This window comes from Pteropus vampyrus, unplaced genomic scaffold (genome assembly GCF_000151845.1).
Source record: "Pteropus vampyrus isolate Shadow unplaced genomic scaffold, Pvam_2.0 Scaffold179, whole genome shotgun sequence".
NCBI lineage: Eukaryota > Metazoa > Chordata > Mammalia > Chiroptera > Pteropodidae > Pteropus > Pteropus vampyrus.
The window spans coordinates 1,779,153-1,788,798 of NW_011888960.1; the positions used below are offsets into that span (position 1 = coordinate 1,779,153).

The 9,646-nt window shown below is 54.6% G+C and overlaps 1 non-coding gene and 1 pseudogene across 1 annotated transcript; one reads left to right on the plus strand and one right to left on the minus strand.

Annotated features, from left to right (window-relative positions):
- Positions 1-347: 347 nt before the first annotated feature.
- LOC111746223 lies at positions 348-459 on the minus strand (annotated as a pseudogene).
- Positions 460-8,454: 7,995 nt separating this feature from the next.
- LOC111746226 lies at positions 8,455-8,573 on the plus strand. The gene has a single exon (XR_002783025.1). It is a non-coding gene; the product is annotated as a 5S ribosomal RNA (ribosomal RNA).
- Positions 8,574-9,646: the final 1,073 nt, after the last annotated feature.

The following is a 9,646-nucleotide window of genomic DNA, read 5'->3' on the forward strand; positions in this document are numbered from 1 at the left end:
GAGAAGTCGAGGCGCCTCAGTTTCCAGGCCTGTTCGTCCCATCAGCAGATGCTTCCTGAGCAGTCCCCCGAAACGTGCCCAGGCCCAGGGAGCTGGGTGTGGGGAAGGGCAGTGACCGCTGGCCGAAGGAAACCTGGGGAAAGACATTTCAAAAGAAAGCTTGGTTTCAATTCTTTTGGATAAATACCTACAAGTGGAATTGCTGGGTTATACGGTAGTTCGGTTTTTAATTTTTAAAAAATCTCTACTTAATTAAGTAATTTATTTTTAGGCGAGGCAACCCTTGGTTGACCTCACAGATTGCAAGGACCTCGTCAGCTTACGATCCCTTATTTTTTAATTTTTTACGTCTACAGCACCTGGTCTTCCTAGGGGGTCTCCCATCCAAGTACTAACCAGGCCCAACCCTGCTTAGCTTCCGAGATCAGACGGCTTGTTCAGGGCAGCATGGCTGTGGACTGATTTTTAATTTCTCGAGGAGCCTCTGTACTGTTTTCCATAGCTGGTGCGACATTTTACATTCCCACCAACGGTGTGCAAGGGTTCCAGTTTCTCCATATCCTCACCAACACTTGTTTTTGTTTGTTTGTTTGTTTTTTGATACTAGCCGTCCTATCGGGTGTAAAGTTTTTATTTGTATTTTCTTGATAATTAGTGACATTGAGCAACTTTTCATATACCTGTTGGCCATTTGTGTGTCTCCTTTGGAAAACTGTCTATGAAATGTCAAGTCTTTAGCCCATTTTTAAATCGGGTTATTAGTCTTCTAGCTATTGGGTTGTCGGAGGTCCTTATATATTTGGGGTATATCTCTCTCTCTCTTATCAGACATGTGGTTTGTGAATATCTTCTTCCATCCTGTAGGCTGCCTTTTCACTCTGCTACTTGTTTCCTTGGCTGGGCAGGACCTTTTTAGTTTGATGTTCACTGTGGCATTATTCACAACAGCCAAGACATAGAAACACCTTCAATGTCCACTGACAGATGACTGGATAAAGAATATGTGGTGTGTACATACAATGGAATGTTCCTCAGCCACAAAAACAGAAGGAAATCTTGAAATATGCAACACCGTGGATGAACTTTGAGGACACTGCGCTAAGTCAAATCAGCCAGACACAGAAGGACAAATACTGCATGATTCCACTTTTACGAGGTACCTAAAATAGTCAAACTCATAAAAGCGGAGAGTAGAATGGTGGGCGCCGGGGGCCCAGGGGCCACGGGGCGGGGGCAGGGAGGTTACTCTCAATGAGAATAAAGTTTCAGTTGTGCCAGATGAGTAAGTTCCAGGGATCTGCCATACGACACGGTATGTGTGCTAACGGCACTGTACTGTACACTTCGTGATCTGTCAAGAGGGTAGATCTCACGGTAAGTGTTCTTGCCACAATATAATTAAATTAAATTTAAAAGAAGAAAGAAGGACAGCTCAAGTGAAAGCAGCCACGGACATCTGAAAAAGGGGTCGTGGGTTAAAGCAGAGGAGGCCAGGGGCTCCCCTACCCCAGCCCCAGCCACTCCTTGTCCCCCCCCACCCTCCCCCCCACAGGCCTCCCTCTCCTCACCTTTATCTCTTCTACTTCCTTCCTTCTTCCCAAAATACACGCGCTGTGCACCTGCTATGTGCCAGGCTCTGTACCACGAGCTGGGAACACATCAGGGAGTGAGATAAAGGCTGTGCTCTCTGGAACGTCCGAGCTAAGGGGGACAGATAATAGACAGATAAATAAGAAATAAGAAAGATCCTTCCAGATCCCGGCAAGTATCAGGATCAAATAAGAAGGACTGTTGTGATAAGAATACCCAAGGAGAAGGGGTGAGGAGGGCGGGGGGCGGGGGTGTCAGCCAGGGGAAGGGGAGCCAGGCAGAGGGAGCAGCTTGAACGAAGGCCCTGAGGCATGCAAGACCATGAATGCGGAGGAGGCAGGAGGTGACAATGGGGTCAGGTGAAACGCCAGGGGTTGCCAGCCTCGGAAGGGGAACTGCAAGGCACAGACTAAAGGGTCATCTAACTGCTGTGACAACCACGACAGCCAGAGAGGGGCAGACCTGAGACCTGAGCCACTTGCGAGAAGAAGGAAGAGAGAATGGACAGGAAAATGAACGTTTATCTAGCGCCTTCTGAGTGCCAGGCTCTCTGATGGTTATTTGATGTCATTTGTAAGTACATTATTATCATCACTGAGAGGACAGTACCATTGGGATGAAACCGAGGGCCCCAGAGGGGAGTGATTTGCCCAAAGTCACACAGTCAGGGAGGGGCAGACCCAAGACTTGAGCCCAGGTCTTCCTCATCTGGGTTCCCTCTGCCCAGAAGCCTCTGAGCTACCTGAGGACCATCCTTCCTCATGCCCCAGGAGCTCTCTGGCTGCAGCTCCTCAGGACCCCTTGAGCCCACCCACCAGCAAGTCCAGCCCACATGCCCCTGGGGCCCTGGCCACTCCAACACACTCCAGCACCTCTCCCCGGGTGGCCCTGTTTCCTTCCATCCTAATACTATGACAGTCGAAAAGGATCTTGTTTACCTGTGTTTGCCCATCTCCCCCATCGGACTACACCTGTGGACCACTCCAGCCCCATGCCTCAAGCCCCCAAGCTCTGCGGCCTGCGCTCCGCCATCCTGACATGCTTGTGTTTTCCTGAACAAACACGCTTTGCGTGAGAGCAGGCATGAGTCTGTCTCACTCATCCCTCTCTCCCCAGAGCTTAGCACTGCCTGGCACAGAGAAGGGGCTCAGTGAAGACGAATGGATGGATGGATGGATGGATGGATGGATGGATGGATGGATGGATGGGTAAAAGACTATTTGTCCTGAGCCTGTGTTGTCCCTCTGGCTCACAGCAGTGACCCAGGTAAGAAAGTCCCCCAGTGTGGGTCCAACCAGGGTAGGGGCAGATGCCAGTGCTGGGGATAGACCATCAGCAGGTGCTGGCACTCTCTTGTATGCACAGAACAATGATGAGTAAACCCCAGATGTGACCTACAGCGCCTCCTGGAAAGGGCGGGAGCAGGTGGAGTCCCTGGAGGAGGGAACAGGGCAGTGAAGCACGTCGAGGCTCTGACTCAGGTGGGTGCTATGGGAGTCTGAGCATCTGAGAGCAAACAGCCACCCCATGCGCGACACAGCCCTATGCAAGGAGGAAGGACTCTCACTGTGTCTCCTTGGCTGAGCCTCAGTGTGGTCCTTGAAGCAGGTGGGACTTTGCCCACGGTGCAGGGGAAAGTAACTTATCCAAGATGACCCAGCCAGAGAATGGCAGAGCTGGATGACCCAGACTTTGCTCAGTGTGCCATGTGGGGCCTCTTTCTTGGGAGATGGGTTCATAGGGGGGGTCCGGAAGGAGTAGAGGCTTGGGAGGCAGGAAGCGAGGGGCCAGGCTTGACAGAGTCCCCGGGTGCCGACTCTGTCCGGGCCTGACCCTCCAGCTGGCTCAGCACCCAGAATGACCTCCCTCAAATGCAATGTGTCCACGTCATGCTGGTCTCTGGAACCCTCGGCAGCTCCCAGTGGTACAGGATCTGCCTCAGATCTTCACTTGGCCTTCTGGCTCCTTCATCCTCTGACCCTTGCAGACCTCTCCAGCCTCGTGCCTCAACCCCCGAGTCCTGCACCCCATACTCTGCCACCCTGATATCACGATACCCCCAGAGAAGGGACAAGGAACGAATTCAAGCAACTGCCTGACACAGCCGAAGACTATGCTCCCCTCGATCTAAAGACTCTGACTCTGGAAAGCAAGCCTGAATTTTATTTGATAGGTTTCCTATTCCGTGGTTGTAGTACTGATTAAATGAGCATATACTGTACTGCGAGAGTCAGGGGCTTTAGCAATGGAGATGCAAACACGGAAGAGCGTGATCAGAAAAAAAGCCTGCCAAGTTGGCCTGGGATTTGAAGTAATAGCGAGCTCATGCTGTGAATAGATTTAAACGCAAATGAACCTTGATTCGTAGCTCCGTCTGCTGAAGGGGCCCGGGGTCCATGACACCCCAATCATGATAAGCCCATCTGGCACCCAGGTCCTGGTTTCTAAATATTATTCCCCAATAAAAGGAACCAGGGCAACGTCGGGGACAACCTGGGGTTGAAACAGGAAAAATACAAGATGAGCCTGGAGCATCGATTCTTGGCAGAAAATATGAAAGTGACCAAAGAATGAGGGAGGGGGGCGGGAACGGGAGGAAGTGCGGCCTCTGAGCGGCCAGCCCAGCCGGAGGGAGAAAGAGGTTCTTGGATTCGAGATAGAGCTGAAGGCAGAGCAGGCTGTTTCCTGACGTCGGATGTGGGGCCGAGAGAAAGAGCGGGCAGAGTCAAAGGCATCTCCGAGATGTTGATCTGAGCCCCTCGGAGGCATCCACTTCTTTATAGACAGGAAACTAAGTCACAGAGAGTCGAGTAACCTGCCTGAGGTCGCACAGCTGGTCACTGGCCCAGCTGGGATTTGAACGCAGGCCTCTGGCTTGAGAACCTTTGAGCGGCCTGGACCTGCTGTTGTGCTCGGCAAATGTTAAGCTTTAAGACGAGTTGAAGAGGTAGAGAGAGAGAGCGAGCCAGCTGCGGGGGGTGGGGTGGCAAGCGCAGCTCGGGAGCACGCGGTGGGGCTCAGGAGGCAGCCATTGGGTGGATTCCGGAAAGGCTGGTACGCCGAGGCCCAGCTGCCACTGTAGTTCCACTCAGATGGCACCGGCTATGCCGGCCTGGGTGAGCCAGCCTGCTTCCCGCGCTGTCCGGGGATGGGGACAGCACCTGCGGGTGGGTGCCTGGCCCAGGCGCTCCCACTCCCCATCCAGTGTGTCGTCACCATGGAGAGGCACCCACAGGCCCCACAGTGTTTGGGCAACACAGGCTGGAAGGGCTCCTCCTTGTTCTGGGGCCCAGGCCTAGGCATGTTGGGGTGTGGGCTGGGGGTGGGGCCTGGGGAATTCTGGGACTCGGCTTGGCACCCCGGAGGAGGGCAGAGCCAGAACCAGTACTGCCCTGCTGAGTGCCGGCACCCTTCAGCGCTTCCTCCTTCAGCCCTGCCAAAGAACAGCTGCTATCCCAGTGTGCAGACAGGGAAACCGAGGCTCAGAGAGGCAAGCTCACGTGACCAAAGTCAGAAAACCAAGAAGCGGTAAAGTCGGTTTGCATCCCAAAGCCTAAGTTCTTTCCGTCTGTCACAGGCCTCTCGCTGAGCCCAGACTCAGGGCTGTCCATCCCTGAAAACCAAAAGGACTTTCATCAGTTTGGTCTCAAAACTTATCTGGCAAGTCCCAACCCTGCCCTAGGCATGGAATTTCACCGTCCTAAGCCTCAGTGTTCCGTGAAACGTTCTGTAAATTGGGGAGTGTCCACGCCTTCCTCACTGGCTGTCATGAGGCCGAGTGACAGATGGTGGGTGGAGCCTAGGGGGTCTGTTTACCAAGCCTTCTGGGAATTCTCATGTTGGGGGACCACTCTTTTAGGGCGTCAACCTGACCTTGTCACTTTCCTGTTCTAGACCCTTTGAAGGCTCCCTGTCACCTTCTGGAAAAGTCCAGGGGCTTTAGCATGACCTGAACTGATAAGAAGCTATTTATTGACAGTCTTTATTATTTTCACTTACTTTGCATAGTCATACGTTTGGATGCAGAAACATCAGTGTGATTATTTATAGAAGACTCCCCCATTGGATACGTTGTGTAATACATGATGTATTTCTCTTTTTAAACCCTTTCAGATTTTTGGAATTCTGAAACCTCCAGCCCGAAGAGCTTGGGATAAAGAATCGTGGACCCTTGATACTCAAAGGCACCTCTCCAGCAGCAGGCTGAGCGCTCACACGGGTGACTGTGTTTGACCCTCACAGTGACCTAAGCAGACTCTATTACTGGGCCATTTGATACAGGAGGACGCTGTGGCTCCCAACAGTGAAGCAACTTTCCCAGTTCACTAGAACCTGAATGTCAGACTGCCACCGGGGACACGTGCGTGGGCAACACTGCCATGGTTTCTTCCTGCCCTCTTTGAAGTCTGCCAGCAGCTGGGGGCCAGGCACACAGAACCAAGGCACATGTCACAGCTCTGCCCTCCAGCAGACTGGCAGCATGCTGGTCAGGCCCTCAGGGGAGAGATCTGGCCATCAGGGGGAGGGATCCGAACACGGCAGAGCCCTTGGACTTTATCCAGAAGGCCATGGGGAGCCATGGAAAGCGGCACAGTCAGGCTGGTGCCCTAGGAGAGCGGGGCCCAAACAAGAGTGGGCGTCCCCCAGAGCCCGTTAAACACAGATCCCTGGGCCCTCCCCAGTCCCCGATGTAGAGGGTCTGGGTTGGGAGGTGGGGGCGGGAATTAACGGATTCCCTGGTGACGCTGCAGCTGGTGGTGCGGGGACCCCACTTTGAGAACTGCCGCTTTAGGGCACTATGGCGTGGAGGGTGGCAGAAGAACCCCAAGATTTACGAGAAGAAGGGCTGCCATGTATGGGGTACCAAGAATGTGCCACACGGGTCACTCAATCCTCACAGCTCACAGATGAGACTCAGGAAGGACTCAGGAAGGAAACCACTTGCAGGGCCCACGCAGCTGGTCGGGGACGGGGCGGGAGCTCCATCCTGGGGACCTGGGCCACAGAGGGACCCTCCCACTGCCCTACCTCTGAGGTGAAGCCTGCGATGGGCCCTGGGAGGACAAAACTGGATGCTCTGTCCTTAGTAAGCTGCTCTGACCAGTTACCAAGTCAAAGAGTCTACAGGTCAGGCGGACAGACTCTGGGGGTCCGAGGTCCTGGACCCCCACCCGTGCCCCGATGGGTCCCCGGCTGCAGCACATCTGCCTTGACTCCTTGCCATGGCAGCCGGGCAACCAGCTTCTACTGGGCCGGGTTCTACTAGGCTGCTGCAGAGGGACAGGAAGGGGTTGTCTGGGTGAGCACGAAGCCCCCCACCTGTAAAGACATCCCTGCCCCTGCCCCGAATTCCCCAGATGGCTGTATCAGGAAAATCAAGGTGACTTCCCTCACAGCCACTGTCTGCCAGCGAGTTCCTGCCCCTAGCACCTTTCTGAGGGGCCCTTCTCCCTGCACCCCCAGGACGGGATGACACTGGGAGGGCTGGTGGCTGTCCTCTCTCTGTTCCCAACGGGGCTCACCGTCCTGGCCCCTTTCCTGGCTGAATGACCTTGAGCCACAGTCTGGGCTTCTCTCACTCGCAGACTGCCTGTCTCAGAGGCTGTGGGGGGCGGGGTGGGGGCTACATAGGGGCGAGGGGTGCTTGTCCGAAGTGTGATCTTCTGAACTCATCCATAGGCTTGAGACATGGTACGGCGCAAGCTCACTGGCCCAGCGAGCATGCAGCCGGCCTGGAAGGAAGGAGGTGGGACCAAGGGGCCGATCAGGAGTGGGCCGAGCTCCTGCCGTCCCAATGTGATGGTGAAGACCAGAGGCCATGATTCACCAAGAGATGCTGCGGTCATCTGAATGTTTCTGAAACTCTGCAGTCCCCCAGCCCCTGGTGAGCTCCTGGCAAGGGCGTGGACCTGGTGAGCCCATCGTCCAGCAGAGAGACCCAAAGGGCCCGAGGTGGCCGAGCCGAGGGATGCCCACTAGTGTCCCCTTCTCAGGCCCCCTGCAGGGAGTGCGTGGGGAATGCTGGGAATTGAAGCCATTCCTGGGAGCCTCTGTGACTCCATGTCCAGTACAAGCCCCAGCCCATCATCCCAGTGGTCAGTGGGGTGGCCTTCAGGCCCCATGAGCCTGCCAGGTCCCAAGTCCCCAAGCCCCGTGCCTGGCGGGAAGCACCTTGGCTGCAGAAGTGGGCTGGCCACGGCTTGTTGTGCTGTTGCTAAGCTCTGTGCTGATCGATGGGGCCTCGTGGGTTTTTCCCTCTGGTTTCATGTTCTGACGGGAACTGTGCGAATCTGGAGCGAGTTAATGGCAGCCGCAGCATTCCAGAGCCTGTGACATTGCGAGCTCCTCCTTGGCCCCGGATCCCGGGTCCACACCCTCTCGGCTGCCTAGCAGGAAGGCTGTGAGAGTGGCTCGGGCTGTGGCTGGAGGATGGTCTCCAGGACTCGACCCTCACTGTCCGTTTTAGAAGCTACCTTGCCTTCCAGGGAGAAGGAAGCGGTTTTAGGCTCAGTACTGCATTCTGCTTCTTGGTTTCACAGTTCCCTTTTCTGATATTTAAAGCTCCATACATTTTGCTCCAAAAACCTTCCCTTGGCTTCACGTACCACAATGCCCTGCGGCGTCTCAGCCAGACCCGTGTCCCCCGAATATCCCAGTGCCTGGGTTCACCTCCCCTCCCCCACCTACCCCACCTCCACCCAGCAGGTCTGACCCTCCCTCCCTTCCTCCCTCCCTCCTTCCTTCCTTCCTTTCCTCTCTTCTTCGGGCAATAATCATGGTCTTCTAGTGTTTACACTTTAGAGAGACAGAAGGCGTTGTAAAACTTTTAAGTTATTTATACACTTATAAATAAAATGTAATATAGTCTACGGCCATGCCGCCCTGAACAAGCCCGACCCCATCCGATCTCGGAAGCTAAGCAGGGGTGGGCCTGGTTAGTACTTGGAAGGGAGACCACCTAGGAAGACCAGGTGCTGTAGGTGTAAAAAATAAAATAAAAAATAAGGGATTGTAAGCTGACAAGGTCCTTGCAATCTGTGAGGTCAACCAAGGGTTGCCTCCCCTAAAATAAATAAATAAATAAAATAAAGTGTAATATCATTTCAGGTAGAAAAGCACTTTGAAGAAAAACTAAGGCAGGAAAGGGGTGGAGAGGAGGTTAGGGCGCACTCTGTGAGAGCTGGGGGTACTGCAGATGGGCGTCAGGGGAGGCCTTGAGGACGTGAGGCTTGGGCAGAGGCCTGGGAGGGGAAGCGTGACGCAGAAATATCTGGAGAAGGGCATTTCAAGGGAGGGGACAGGCTCTTAGGGGACCAGCCAGTGAGGAGGCCTGTGTGGTTAACGCAAGTGAGTGCTGAGGAGAGCTGGCCCTGAGTGGGCTTCAGTGAGCTGTAAGGATTTGGGGTTTTCTTGCAAGCGTGATGGGAAGCTACTGGGGAGTCCAATGCCGAGAGGTGCCATGATTTGAGTCGAGGCAGGGACCCGAGCTGGCAGGCTCCTGCCGCAGAGATGTGCCAGGCCTAGGGAGGCGGGGTGAGGCCCTGGGAAGAGCGGAAGACCTGAGCGGGCAAGGTTCTTTTGGGTCCTAGACAGGCGTGGAGCCTTGTGAGCCATGGAAATAATAAACAAACCTGCTCTGGGTTGGTTCTGAGGGCAGGGGAGGTGCCATTGTCGGTTTTAGGCAGAACATTCTAGCACAGTCCAGATGTTACCTCCTCCTAGGAACCTCCTAGAGCAAGCAGCCTTCCCTTTGGCATAGAACTTCATTCTGAAGTCTTGATCTGGTTTCCCCAATATCGTGTGTCACTAAAAGCTCGTGCCGTGTGCCGGGCACCGTGCAAGCTCCGCTGCGTTAATGAGGAGGTGGGCCATTTACCACTGCTCCGCTTCGCGGAGGAGACGGCACAGAGAGGGGCGGTAACTTGCCCGAGGTCACACAGCTGAGAAGCTGGGGTTCAGACCCAAGCAGCCTGGCTCCACGGACACAGCTGAGAAGCTGGGGTTTAGACCCAAGCAGCCTGGCTCCAGAGTCTGCGTGTCAAACCACGGCACCCAC